Source organism: Dermacentor silvarum, chromosome 9, assembly GCF_013339745.2.
Source record: "Dermacentor silvarum isolate Dsil-2018 chromosome 9, BIME_Dsil_1.4, whole genome shotgun sequence".
NCBI classification, from domain to species: domain Eukaryota; kingdom Metazoa; phylum Arthropoda; class Arachnida; order Ixodida; family Ixodidae; genus Dermacentor; species Dermacentor silvarum.
The window spans coordinates 70984263-70999937 of NC_051162.1; the positions used below are offsets into that span (position 1 = coordinate 70984263).

Below are 15675 nucleotides of genomic sequence, written 5' to 3' on the forward strand. Positions count from 1 at the left end.
ATCGTTTGTAGCACATGCAAAGACATAATCAATGTGCTGTATGACGACGTCGAACCATTGTGTCACATATAGCAGCAATAAACTGCAGAATGAATAAGAGCGCCAGTGTTGAATTTCTGCAATTTCATATAATGGACACACACATCTCCATCAAAGCTCATGTCAGTCCTAATGATGCAATGATTTTCACTTGGGGACATATTCTCGGATAATCACTTACGGTAATACTATTGCCTTCGTGTGACGCATTGCTCAACCAGCCAATAAGCGCGCACTGACAGTGATATAGCCAAAAACTGTTGTCTGAGAGTACGTCCCTTGTTCAGAGTGGATCACCCGAAGCTTTTAATGCAATATAGGGTTGAGTACCTTCACAGTTTCGGAAAAAAATGCTATAGGTTTGTTTTTATGCAGAATAAAAGAAGCTGGCAATGCGATTATAGCTCACTGAAAACACATCCAACACGGACGAGTTGGCAAATGATTTTATTGCATGCAGTTTGATCAGTAACAGAAGATGCACGCGCTTTGTCACAGCCTAATCATATTGCTTGCCTCAGAGCTGCCAGTCAGAGGTAGCAATGCAGAAATTTCAAGCTGCACATTTTCCAAACAGCTAAGTGTGCCGCCCCACAAGACGAGTAATTCACAAAGAAAGTTGGGTTAGTTGGTGTTGATGCAGTTGCTGTGACTAGTGCGAACAACGGAAAAAAAGGTGGGACAGGACAGAGCCCTCTCTCGTATCCCACATTTTTTCCGTTAGTCTTGTTCGCGTTAGTAATTATGTCACGGCCCCCAAAAGACTATCAAATCTGCTAGTCACTTTTTATTGCCCATATTTTAAGAGGTTGATAGTGCCTGTTTATGCCAAACTGTAGCAGGCAGGCATAAACTGGCCATGCATAAAAAGAACCACAAACTCAGTGTAAATAAATTGGTGAATAAATAGCCAAAATAGCAGCCAAAATCTATCGCACTTTGACAGAAAAAAATAACGAAATTACATAACCATCAATCACTAATGCTGTCATACGATCAGCACATTTTGCCCAATTGCTGCTTGAAAAATTATTTGCACTAAGTCTTTCACAACTTGTGCACTGTATGCTGAGAGAGCTTGACGTAGTAAAAAAACCTCGTATTTGCCGCTCAACAGCGGCAAATACGAGTTTAGCGTGGCAACGGAGCATTATCTGTGTATATACTACACAAAACTGAATTTGAAATTAACGGAGAAATAACTAAGTAGCTCGTGCAGTGATGGTTCAGAGCAAGGCAACGCTTTGCGATTCGTTAAAAGCTGACCTCGAAACGACCAAAATGTCAATGTCCCTACATTCAAGCATGGTCGTTAAATGACGAACATGCAGCATATCCTGGCGTTCGCGCACGCCGGAAACAAACTAAAAAAATCACAGCATATCCACGGGGTGAATGATGATGAGTGGGCGAAGCTCCGGAGGGAATCATCGGATCTCCCGCTTAAGGGGACGCTAGCACAAACGCGTTAGAAACGTGCAGTACTCTCTAGTAAGGGGGAGCGGCCACAGCGTCTTACGCAGCCATTTACACATGGCGGAACGTGCACCGCGTTTGCCGACGCCATCACATGACTGCAGAGAGAGTATACCCCCCCCCCCCCCGTATTCATAAACGCTCCTCGACTTGAACTTGACTTGCCACCGCTTTGGGCAGCGCGTTCGAAACGCGTTGAAGGTAAGGCGGAGAGGCCACAGCGTCTTACACCAGCTTCTTACACGGGCCATAACGCGCTAGCACAAACGCGTTAGAAACGCGGTAGAAACGCGGCCTTTCGTTAATGTTGGATATTTGTTGCCATCGTGGTGCGTGTGTCCATGTCCGCTTCGTGGCGTAGTGGGCTAACGCCGCGCGCTCGGAAGCGAGAGGTCCCTGGTTCGATTCCGCGCTACGGACACAACTTCGCAATTTTTTTCTCATTTTTCTCAGACTGGTTACACACTACTACTACGACCACGACGACGGGGACGAACGGGTGCCGCTATAAGGAGCTTCGCCCCTAAAAACACTTTTGCAAATCGCTGACACAATAACGACGCATATCAGACGCGCGCACACACGCACGCACGCACGCACGCGCACACGCACGCACACACACACAGAACACAAGCAGTGTCCGAAAGCACTCGCGACAGACAGTGCGGCCGTTCTCGCGCGTTGGCAAATCGAGCCGGCGTGGCAGCAGCGTCCGACGCACAGACGGCACTCTTCATGAACTATACACATCCGCAAAACGGCACACAAGCCAGAACAAAGTGCGTCGACGACGCCACTCGACACCAAATGCGTCGTCGATAACGCCGCATTAAAACACGGACACCTTGTTGAATTCACAAATATTCACAAACCAAACCACGATATGCTGCGATTTAACGGCCCTGACCGGTTGATACGGCTGCTCCGCAGGTTGCTGTCCTCGATGTTGAAAGAAACGTTGTTGAAACACGCCGCATCACTCGCATAACATGTGAATACCAGCCGCCACCATCCATGCGATCACGATTACCGTGGAGCACCGTGCCGAGGAGCCTGAGACCAACGTTGCCATGCAGAGACGACAAAACGGTAGACGACGATGTAAACAATATGGCCGCCATGACGTTTATCCGGCTCTTACAAAGCTTCCGGTGCCTCTATCTTCACGAAATGACATCATTTTCCCGTGTTCGGCTGTCAAAATGTTACCAGTCTAGAAACGTTGGGCTGTCGGTATGTGAGCGCTGCATGAATATTTTCTTTGCGGACGGTCGATGTGGTAGTTTAATCATATTTACGCTTTTCCGAGAGAAAATGTACTCTTTTTTGTGCGCATCAGCGATCGCTAAGCCCCTGGGCCTGCGCAACGCTGCTAGCTAGCTGTATCTTTCGTGCGGTGCGGCGTTGTTGGTCATCGTAGTTCGGTCCATTCGTGCTCTTTGTTCCCGGCTCATTAGCAGCCTCTGGTACTCTCGCCGATCTCGCAGCGGTTCACAGTGCACGGAAGAATGTGTTGGAAATTGTACTATTACGTTCATCCGCTATTTAACAGTGTTTATGCCGGAAGGACAGTTCGTGCAGTCGATGCCGCCGGACCTGACACAAAGGAGCGTTTTCCGAGTATGTCTCGAAAGGTAAGTCCGGCGCTTGGCGCATTTTTATAGTTCGTGTAGTGTGCCTTGTTAGGCGGAGCACAAGATGATTAGTACAGCGACAAAAATTATAAAAGTGATTTCCTAATGTTTGTTATTAATGCCGTAGTACACATTTAGCAAAACGTTTTATGAAAATTACCCTCAAACAAGTATAGGATGTTGCCAAGAGCTTCATATATTGTTTCTTTGCTTTCTGTTATGAAATACAGTAGCACCGAGTATCGTTTAGTCTGAACGGGCACAAAAATTGATGCCACGTAATTTCTCAGCAAGAAATGGTAAATGTGGTGAAGTACGTTGACGTGTTGTCTTCACAGCTAACATCTGCGCGAGACGGCACCGGATTGCTGTCTGAGTCATGAGCACATTTTAGCTTGTATGCAAATTTTTCTGCTTATATATTGTCAAGACAACCTGTGTTTCTTGTGTTGAGTGTTCTGTATGTCTTCCTCCATTCGAGGGTAAATAACTGCCCGTGATGTCAGAATGAGATATTTGCACAACCATGTAGCTGGCTGAGGTCTTTTCACAATTTAACGCGGTGTTGTTAAATCACAAGTTTGCAGTTTCAGCAGTGATTGCAATAAACTGAACATTTCTTATTGTTTAGGGATGTCACGATTTCGTGAGACGGATGCAATCTCTGCACCACATGGGAGCCTGTGGCAAAATGCAGTCTGAGCAGCCCGACAAGGAATCTGATCTGCTTGCTTTGACAAGGTGTGTACAAAACAGTCACTGCCACTTATGAGTTCTAGGTTCTGTTGGTATAATTCGTACGTGCCATCGGTCCTGAATCTTTTGGTGAGATTTACGAATTTGGACTCGTTCTACGATTTTACTATTGTTGCATCGAGTTATGAGAATGAAATTCTATTGGCAATATGTTGTAAGAATCTTGAAAAATGGGGTGGTATGAGATTGCAAAATTGCATCTAAAACAATAAATTGTGATGGCACTTGTGCTGCTTTATTAGCAATGCAAGATCCCTAACGAGTATACCAGAGGGGCACTTCCTACCAAGCCCGATTCAGATCAAAATTAGCTACTGCAATTGGCTTCCTCGCGCAGCTTGCACAAAAGAGCCAATCACAAGTGAGAAATTCGATCTGGATTGGGCTTGATCGCAATGAAAAGTGCACTGTATGACACCAGTATTAGACGAGCTTATTGAGATAAGTTCGTAAAGCCGGCTAAATCGGCAACAGCAAAAGCACTGAAAAAAGCACACTGGTCCAAAAACAATGTTGTCAGTTTCTGCTGTTCCAAGTTAATGGTTAATAATGTGTCTCTATTGAGCAATGTAGGCGCTGAGAGAAAACTTTAAGAAAATACTTGCTGACTTTCCAACACAGCATTGTGTCTAGGATTTTTGCAAAACATAAAGTTCACAGGCTGGCAGGTTTGGCATAACGTACAACACTTTTGCTTTAGATGCCATATTGATAACTTCCAGTTTCGACATAATATTCGAGTACTACTTGAACAGTATATTTTAAAATATCGCCTACCTTCAGTTTAATCAATATACCTAAGTAGCCTCCTCTGAGTCAAGTATAATTGGGGGCTTGAATAGATATGCATGATATGCTACTTACTGACTGTATAGTGACGTATTTTTTAGGAACTGTGTTTTGAGGCACACATATCCTTTTATGTCTTGTTATGAGTTGCCCGACGAAAGCAAAAGGGCATTGCAAGTTATTGCATATATTACTGCACTTAATTCCTTACATACAGGCCTGCACAGATTCTCTGTTCCTAGATTTATTTCTCTAAGTAGTCAAAAATCATGAATTTCACTTTTTTTCTGTGTTTTTTTTTTTTGGGGGGGGGGTTGCTGTTCATTGATTCCCATTGCTAAAGGGACGTTGAAAGAAAAAACCACGAAAGGTGGCTTGAAAGTGTTTGAATTTTCTGTTTAACCTCTTATTATTTATTCTTCTAAAGCACTACCAGCATGAATACGTTTCTGTTCACTTTTATAAGCTAGCTGCCAGATAAGAAACCACAGTGTGAAAGAGTATTTCTTTTTTTTTACTTGTTTTATTGTATGTTCTTTATTTAGCTCACAATGTTCTACCTACCAACTTATGCAGTACTCCAGCTGGAGCCTATGAGGTATGTTTATAAATGAATAAGTAAATTCCTGAAGCTTGCAACAAACCATGAAGCATAACATTTAAATGTAGTCAGTTCATAATACATCCCTAGAGCAGCATAGCATCAAGCTTGAAGCTGATCTCTGATGTCCCATAAATTGCAGGTTTGATAATGTGGTATCACAAACTGCTGGTTACGCATGTCAGTCAGCCTGGTGCAGTGGTCGCAGGTGAGAGTGTAACCGAAAGCTGGGTATGATTTGCCCTTCCGCATATGACATGGGAGGGAGCTTGAACTCTGCTATTGCTTCTCTTATAGTTGGGACCATCTCTCTCACCTTCTCCTTATTATTCTGTCAACTTGCTAATATGCACTTCTACAAGCTTAGTTATGATGTTGACTGCTGAACTTCGATGATGTGCGTTTTAATAGTCAGTGCGGGCCCTCACAACCATGCTGTACTTTGTGTGCATTTCAATGGTCAATTTGAAATATGCGATTGTCTGACATTCTCAGGGAAACAAGGTTTTTGTTCTGAATAAGGCATAGGCTGCTTCCCGAAAGAGTACCAGAAACAATACTTTCTCACCTAACAAAAGTGTTTAGGCACGCCGTGCTCAGGCCATGCTGACCTACAATAATTAGATCATAATGTGCTATATCGACCGTTACATGTTATTAAAAGTGGCAGACAAAAGTCATAATGCACTTGAATTTCACTGTTAAAATGTGTGTGGCTACCTAACATTTAGCCTTAGCCCCTTTGGCGCAAACACCATTAGTGCAAAAGGGGCGTATGTCATTATCAAGCTTTTGGGATAAGTACAGACTGAGTAGTACTATAACCTGAGACCCGCCCAAAGTGTGATTTTATTTTTATTTTTTCATTTAGACCATGGAGTCACACTTCTCTTAAGCCTGTGCAGATACTTCACGCTAGGCGAGCCCCATTAATTTCTCCCGTTACAGTGAATCCTGTTTTTCAGTTTCATGTTGCATGACATACAAAGGCACTTTAAGCAAGGCCAAAAATAAGTGGTTTGAATGTGTACAAAATGACTCCGGACACATTTTTTTGTTTGGAGACAGTTTAGACGCATCATGTATTCTTTCTTTTTGTGTTAGTTTTGTGATGAGAGGTTATTTATTGCAAAAAGAAAATGAAGGTTAAAGTGGCATTTCCTGCCAAATTTTGTGGCGAAACATCGTACGTTGGAGGACATCATGCATTCCAGAGTAGTTTCGTATATTTTGGCTGTTGCGGTTCAGTACACTTGCTCCAAAATTGCTAAGTTCAGTTCTTGCCTCTTTTAGAATGCAATATAGTCAATTTTTGCCAAAAACAAATTAACTAGGCCTTAGCAGACAGCCAGCAGGTGTGGGAACTTTATTGTGGTTTCACCCTCTGTATATCGTTCTTGTGTATTTCTAGCTTATAGCTTAGGCCATTGAGCCATTCTTTTCATTAAAGTTCTCTCTCTCTCTCTAGCTTATCAAACCTCTACTTTTGGATAACTGCAGTCTTTCTGGGTTTGCGGAAGAGTAATTCAATAATGCATCTCAAATAATTATTTTTCCCTTAAGTGTTCCTTTAAAGTTTTGTCTGATTGATGTGGCATGAGACAACACTGCCCGAAAGTTATCTTGCATGTCAGCAGTTGTGTTGCCTTGTAATCACCAGTATTGTCTTTGAGGTGCTCAGAGATGTCACTGCACTTACTATTCATTACCCAAGTCTCTAAGAAGCCATAAAGAGGATCTGTTTGAAATGTCCTGCAATAAGTTATATCATACTGTATTCACTGGGGCTCTGTTAAATGCTTGCAGTAGAAAAGCACTGTCTTCTCCAAAACATGCATAGTGTGTTGGGAATTTGTCAACGATTCCTTTTACCTCAACAGTCATGGAAATATTGATTTACCGTGTTCACTGGCAGATTTATATCAAGCCTGATCTCTGTAGCTGACTAGGCTTTTTTATTACACAAAAATTAAGCTGGTTTTCGATAATACCACCTTTTCACAGTACTGAAGCACCAGTTTGCAAAAATAATAGAAGAAGTTTAACTCTATTTTTTGTAAAAGCAAGCTGTTGTCTTACACAGCAACTTCAGTGAGTTTTTTAGGCGCGGCAGGCTTAGGTTGTTGGTTGAAAATTAAGTTGCTTAAAGACGTGTTGCATCAGAGAGCATGTTTTCTTTTATCTGTTGTAGCATTATCTGGTCTCTTATGTTCCTTTCCATGCTATTCACGGTGCACACTTTCTAAGGAGATAAGGGACAGGCAGATGGTGGCATTCACAGCTCACGCATTCCAAGGCACTAAGGACACACAGAGTGTGAAATAGGACAGTTATTTTCCACTGTCTGCCTGTCGCTTATTCTTTTGGCATGTGTGTGCCATGAACACCATCAAAATGAACTGTTACCAACTTGCCCAAGCTTCAGCTCTTGCGCTTGGTGTTTTTGTCTACAAAATGCCCACATGGCAGTAGTAGTGTTGCTGATATTTGCGTGTATGAAAAGGGGATGCTTACTTGATTGCAGAACAATTTGATTGGTTCTACACATGGTACTGAACTTACCAATGTCATTTTCAAGGTGGGATTAGGTAGGAAGCTATTGTGGTACTGTTTAACGTGCCCTTGTGCAGATGCTTAAAGCTAGTCTTCTGTTGACAAAAATTGGGCTCAAGCCGTAGGAGGATAGTTGTCAAAGTGTAATGAAAGCCTCCTGGTAGACATGCCGAGTTATGCTGCTGGGGACACATATTGCTTAGCCCTATTGGGTAATGCTGCTAGGCTTATGGGTGCTTTAACATTGCAGTGCCTGCAGAATGCATGTAGTGCTATGGTATCATAATTGGCCCACCAAGTGACCACCTTTGCTTACACTATGTGGCTGTCTGGCCTACTTTACTTAACCTTAACACAACATTAACACAACACAACCTTAACACAACCTTAACACAAGGAGGAGGAGGGAGGCAAAAAAAGGGATCTTCAATTAATTTTCTTGCATAGATGGCTCATGCATCATATTTTTCTTATAGTGCAGGATTTGTTACTCAAAGTGAAGCTTGCTATATGGAGAATATCTACATTTTTTCATATGTATACCGAACAAGGATTGTATTGTTCACGGTGTCACTTTTTATATTATACTCACGTGACACTAAGCCCACTTGTATTAATGCAGGTATGGCTGGGCCTGCAGAGAAAGTGTAAGCAGACTGTGCTGTGTTGCTGATCAGTGCTGATCTCCACGCCTGAGTTGGTCCCACAACATCCAGGCACCAGCGTGCTTTGCTTCATCATTGACATGGTAATATGATATGGAGAGCTTGCACCTGGATATCAGTTTTGAGCTTGAGGTTTGAGAAATATCTTGAGATAGAAGACACAAGGGTTGGCCTTGGTGATAGATACACGTGTGTGTTTTTTTAAAGTGCTCTTTTTGAAATATGCTTCGTGGATCTATTTTCAGCAAATGTTTACATTCCTTAATTGCAAACTGCCATGGAGCTGGTTTATGCCTTAAACTAGCACTCTTTCACCAAGAAAAAGCCTTATTTAGCATAAAATTCATAGGAAAGGCAAGGAGGTGACAGGACAGAACACTACTAACACCATCCAATTTTACTGCTTGCACAGCAATATAAAGCGAGAGTTGAAAGGACGAGGTTTGGGTTTGTGTTCGTTGGTTCTATGGGTTTTGGAGCCCCACACAGCTTCTTTGCTAGGCAGACAAGCTTGTGGGATGTGCTTCTGAAATTTGTACAGCACACTGACAGCGCAGGTGCGGGCCTCATCTTCGGAAGGAAGTGCACTGACGGCACCATTCACGGCGCAGATGACTCTCATAGAGTCAGGCAAGGCACCAGTGTTGATGTTTGTTCCCTTGCCCAAAACAGCATGTTTAGGTTCAGTATAGTTGTAAGAAGACAAGTTAAAGATTACTTTCATGGTTTGAGTGGCCGCATTTTTCTTAGAGCACTGAATTTCTTTTCTTGCAACTGCCTGCCCTGGTGTTTCCTTAGCGTCAGCATGAAGTTGGCATGGAGTTACGCATCCGGGATCTCGTGCACAATGACCCTATAGTTGACACTTTGCGAAGAATACATCGGCTTCCAAGCCCTTCATTTTCTGTTGGCATACTTTTACTTGTACTGTTAGCAATTTCTTCTCGGCTTGCTGAATTATCCTGAGGCCCCACACTGACACTACTGATGTCTTCAATTGAAGACTTTTCAGGATAAGACTCCTGGCATTGCAAGTGTGGTTTCAAAAAAGGTGGCACTTACAGGTGGCTATTCAAGACCTGAGTGAAATGAACCGGCAAGTCTTGGTTACATCTTGTGTGTAGTCCTGTTGGAGTTAAACGTTTTACGAAAAATTGTATCGTCACTAGCACGATGATAAGCACTTGGTCATTCACCACAACTTCATAGTCGTTACCTGGCTAAATGAATTTTCGTCGAACCCTTATTAATACCTTCTACAGATCTTATGTACAAAACATTGTTACCAAGACTTACTGGTTCGTCTCACTCGCGTCCAGAATAGAAATCTGTAAGTGCCACCTTTCCTGCAAAGAACCTTATCCTGAAAAGTCTACACTTGAAAGCATCGGTAGTGTCAGCGTTGGGGCCTCGAGATAATTCGACCAGCTGGGAAGAAATTACTGGCAGCAAGAGTTCAAGAGTGCTGACAGAAAATCAAGAGCGTGTGAACTAGAGCAGACCATTATTCGGGTCTTCTGGGACATACAGCTGAATAGTCAACTTCACAGCGAGACTAACGGGCCACCTGTGCGGGCAGTCACAAGAAAGCTTGATGTATTATAACCAAAACAGCCTGTTCAAACCAGGAAGTTATCTTGAGCTTGTCTTCCTACAAGCCCACTAAACCTGAAACTGCCATTCTGCGCAAAAGACAACTTCAACACTGGCACTTCACCCAACACTGACGAAAGTAAGCTGCATCGTGTAACGTGCCAGCAGTAAGCTCTTTCTGAAGCAGGAGAAGGGCCCACGAGCTTACCTTCCATGGTGTAATTCAGGAACCTGTCTCGGCTCCAGAAAGGGAGCTTTTTTGGCTTGGCATGGGTCAATGACCATAAAATTATCATTAGCAAACAGAACGCATTAACAGTTGCAGACTAAGGGTAATGTCTTTACTTGCTTGATTTTGTGGACAAAAACTGATGAAAGGGTGCCCAATGTGACTAGTTATCCTGTCCAGGAGTCCGTGATTTCAAGAAGTTTGACAATCATTTCATTGGCTAACAATCGCAAAGCATACTTGTGCTGTCATTTGAAACAAAACCTATGCACTTTAAGGAACGGTGACAATTTCTTTAGGTGTGGGGAGCACCTGCACTGCATATATAATTTTGGTTAAAAAGAAAGTAAGGCGGAATGGGCCATATAAAATTAATGACAATAATTTTGGCATAAGTAGATTTTTGCTCAAACCATCTGAAAGTTTCTTGTTTTAGAAAGTATTAAATTTTGTTAAACGTAGCTGCTGTCAGATGATTCTATATAAGCGTTTGGCCTTATGTAATACTATTTGCTTTAAATAAAATTTTTGGGTTTTATTTGTCAAAACCTCAATATGATTGCTGAACGACATATTGTAGGGCAAAGGCACAAATACACACATGATATACGAAAACATGTCACAGGTGCTGCTAATAACTTAATTCGAAACACAACAGGATACGTATATATACTCTACCGAATGCACAGGCGCACTAGCCACTTCGGGAAGACAACAGAGGGCGATTATCCTGTGCTAACACAATCATTTTGAAGATCTAAAGAAAGCAAGTTCCGCATCGTACAAAACAACAGAGGTCTGACTTACACAAGCACTACTTTTTCATTTAAAACGCTTTGCAGTAGCTCACATGCAATTTTATCTTTACTTCTGCCTGGGATCTTCACATCATAAAATCTCGCACGTCAAGGGCAGCCTTTTTTTGCTGATAGATGTGCATTCAAGTCTGTCGTCATGTTTTTAGCATGCTCCCTCATTCAATCATTGATGCAGGAGTCAGTTTGTCCTACATAGGACTTTCCACAAGGCAGTGGGATTTCATAAACCACACCGGGACCACATTGCCCGTAAGGTGTTACATGTTGTACTTGGCAGCTTACCTTAGATCTGCCCATTATGCGGGGACACGTTCGGGCCAGCCTATTGGGAACAGAGAACAATAGAGGCACTCCATGCCGGTTCGCCACTTTCTTTAAATTGTGGCTCAACTTATGCACATACGGTACAACTTGCGGTCTTGGGCCACTCGGGTCACCAGCTCTGGCCTCATTCACCAGTGTGCCCGCTTTTGTAGTGTTCTCTTTTCCCAATATGCTGGCCCAACTGTGTCCCCGCATAATGGACAGATCTAAGGTAGGCTGCCAAGTACAACACGTCACACCTTACTGGCGATGTGCTACCAGAGGGGTTTATGAAATCCCACTGTCTTGTGGAAACGTCATATGTAGGACAAACTGGCCGCTGCATTATGATCGAATATGGAGTATGCTAACAACACGACGAAAGACTTGAATGCGCATCTTTCAGCACACTGTAAAGCCTGTCCTTGTGCGAGATTTCATGATGGGAAGATCCTGGGCAGAACTAAAGATAAAACAGCACGTGAGCTGTTGGAAGCATTTTACATAAAAGAAAAAAAGTAGTGCTTGTGAAAGTTGACCTATATTGTTTTCAAGATGTGGAACTTGCTTTCTTTAGATCTTCAAAATGATCGTGTTAGCCCTGATAATCGCCCTCTGTGCTCTGCCCGAAGTGGCTGGTGTGCCTGCGCGTTGTGAGGAGTACATATACTGTATCTCGCTGTGCTTCAAATAAAGTTGTTAGTAGCGCCTGTGACGTGTGTCTGTGTATCTTCTGTGTATTTGTGCCTTTGCGCTATGTCGTTCAGCAAACAGCAACTTGCCTAACACCAAGTCCTTCTGCACAATATGAAAATGGGGGACACTGTAGTGGGGAACTCTGGATTAACTTTGAACACCGGGGGTATGTGCCCAATGCACCTTCTGGGGGTGTTGTTGCACTTTGCTGCCATCAAAATGTGGCCGTTGTGCATGGGATTTTATCCTGCGCCATTTGGCTTAGCAGTGCAATGCCAAAGCCACTACGCCACCACGATGTTTAGTTTTGCTGGCAGAATAGCAGTTTCCAAGCAATTTAATTAGCTCGACCTGTTGATGCTGCTCTCTAAAAGTAGATTTTATGCATGTTACTTATGTTGCTTCAGTAGTAGTAATTATTATTACTCAAATAATGCCTTTTTTTACTGTAATAACACTTGTTTCAGTGATCTGCTAATGTAACAGGTTATACTACGACACTATAATGCACGTTTCTTTAGGAGTCATAAGCATTGCAGGAAACCACTTATTTTTAATAAATTTTGTTCAGTATCGCATGTTCTGAATGCTAAGCATTCATTGCATGTGTGAAAAAAAAACTGTTGGCTTTTGTTTACTTTTTCAGGGTGCGCGGCAAGCTCTCACTCAAGCAACACATTCCAGTGGTCTTCTGTCAACAGACTGGGTGTATTGAAGTACCATTACGAGGTCCAATAAACAACGCTTGCGAGATGTGTGACGTGCTCTTGCTTAAAATCGGAGGACTTCACTATTAATGTAAGCTTGAATAGGTGTGCTGAAGAACCTGTGTAACGTGTACTTGTTTATTAACAAGTACAAACCATTACCTCACCTGACATTTTTTTTTCACCTCAACATAACTCTTTACTGTAGATTTCTGAACAAACCATTACAGCGACACAACACTGCAGTAAGGTCAGCACAAGTGTTCATGCATGAACACTTGTATTTACAAGAATTCTATTTGCATTATTATACTAAATATGAATATGAGGTGCGTATCTTTTTCAGGGTGCATACTCTCGCAAGTCGTACAAGCTCGTCATCTTGTACGCACTCAGCTCGTAGAAACGAACTCGTTCATAATGTAGGAGAATCTCGTTCAGTGACAAGAACGCGATCTCGTACAAATGTGTGCGAGAAATGTACGCGATGATTGCTGCGTAGACTGTACGAGGTTCTCGTAGACTCAACGAGTTCTCGCAGACTGAACGAGTTTCTCGCACAGTCTACGGAGCAATAATCGCGTACGCTATTTCTCGTACATTCTCGTTCACATTTTTTTCAATAGAGCTTCGTGCTGTCTCTCGCTTCAACGCAAACTAAACGTCAAGAGCACAGCACAAATGAAGCTACAGGCACTACTTTGTACACATCGGAGATCGCTTTGAAGATTACGCCAGCGCGGGCGCGAACTCTGCACGTCGCAGATCGCTGTCAAGATACGGCGCCCGCGTGTCAACGCCGTTATCAGCAGCTGTCTTCGCAGAAGTAGGCCCCCGCCCTCCTTCGCCTCCCCCTCGTGCCTGGCGCCCGACAGAAGAAGCACTCTTCTGCCCCAGCTTTCTCGCTCACGCGCGCGAGATTGAGCCTCGATCTTCGGCTGACACTCACCAGCTTTCACTCGCACATACAGCATACGGCACGAGGCGACGATGTTGTCGAGTCTGAGCTTTATAGGAGACATCACGGCGACGGCTACGGCAGAAAGGCACTTGAAGTGCCAGTATAATTTCTTTCGCTATAAAAAAGGACTGACACTTTGCTTGTCGCACTTTGTTCATTTTCACCTGACACACAGTGCACAAGAAAAGGTCCCTGGTATCCCGAAAATATATACATTTATTTACGAGCTGATGCAAAAAAGGTTTCCAACACCTACTCCCCCATAGCTGTCGCACTTGAAAAAGTTCATCTGACTACACCTCTCCCAAATGGAAGCCCGCACAAATACTGGAAAATGAAGCCAAGCCACCCGATCCATTTTGACGTACGTAGTTCTAACATCATATAAAGTGCAGCAAATTTTCTGAATGTTTATTGGAGAGCCATATAACGCATGCACTGCATAAGAAATCTTACTGATAAAAAAGAAAGTACACGCTGTTGCTGTGGTGAAGATGGACAGATGAGCTACTTTACATCTGTCCACCTTCGTACGCATCTCTCTCACTTGTGGTTGCCAGTAGTGATCTTTATCTTTGTAAAACTCAGGCGCCACACCAAGGTATCTTATCGGAGTAGTTTCCCGCCTAATATTTCCAAATACGTCTCAGGTCGAAGGCCATTCTCCATACCTAACCACAGGCACTTTCCCGAATTCACTGGACTTCCGCTCCCTTTGTTGTCACAGGAAAGAGCTATGTATCTGCATAAGCCAAGAGTTTAATATCTCACTCATGCAGGGGAAACAGTTGGATGGAACCATTCTGCAATACGGGGAGGCACAGTGTTATAATATACACAGAGAAGGGGGCTGACAGGGTAACGGAGTAGCGAACGTTGCATACTAACTGGCTGTCCAACCATCTTATTCAATATTAACTGTGCGGAACAGTTCAGGTACGCCATGGCTACACCTTGTCTGATAACAGTGCCGACATTGATGCATTCCAGTATAGCTCAAAATATCATGCGAAACCCAATGGAAAACTTTTTCGAGGACTATCCGAAGAAGCGCAAGATAAACCTGCAAAGGGTCACAGTACTCGCGAACACATCTAGCCTTATCGATGCAAATACGAATTGAACGACAAGTTTGATGATGGCCAACAATTTGGTGGATAATAAACTGAAGCCTAGCTGCTAAGTTCTTGATAAGGATTCTATAGTCAATACTTGCCAATGAAATGGGTCTGTATGACGAGGGCACTTCTGGTGTTTTCGTTTGGTCTGTTTTTATGGGAAGAGGGGGATATGAGTTGAGTTATACAACGGCGGCCCGCGAATACCTCCAATATTTCAGCGCATCTGGCCACTCGAGGCACTTTGCGTGTATTCGCGGGCTTCTTTCAGGCTTGGAAAAACGTTTTTCTGCAGGACAACTTTCGCATTGATAACTTTCATCTAATTATAATATTTGAGAAGTTTAATGATTAATTAGGACTGATTTTCTAATCAGACGGAATGCAAAAAAAATATTTTGAGGATCTCCAAGCGATGGCAACCATTATTACCTTGGTTCTGTCTAGCTACATGGCATTTACGCATTTTTAAAATTTGGTGAAAATAACGTGGGACACCCTGTGTAACCGCCCCGTTTAGGCCAAATTTTGCATCCACTAACTCTATTAAGGGAAGGACATTTATTTTAAGCATCAAATTATTTTAGCTCCAGTTGTCGGCGACCTTCAAGTGACCTTGAGCCAAGAGCCAGAGTCGGGACCCGGGCACTCAAACGAGAACATCCAGGCAAGTTGCGAGAACAAAACGAGATCATCGGGCGACCACTCAAATCTTAAGAAAATGCTGTCTCTGGCTC

At 43.1% G+C, this 15675-nt stretch overlaps 2 long non-coding RNA genes across 3 annotated transcripts in view; one reads left to right on the plus strand and one right to left on the minus strand.

The window, feature by feature from the left end:
- The window catches only part of LOC125940357 (uncharacterized), a 102740-nt gene that overhangs the window by 63841 nt on the left and 23224 nt on the right, over nt 1-15675 (minus strand). The window lies entirely within an intron of this gene.
- The window catches only part of LOC125940353 (uncharacterized), a 244257-nt gene continuing 231412 nt past the window's right edge, over nt 2831-15675 (plus strand). The window contains exon 1 of the long non-coding RNA XR_007463574.1: nt 2831-3149. This is a non-coding gene — a long non-coding RNA (uncharacterized LOC125940353). The remainder of the gene's footprint in view (nt 3150-15675) is intronic.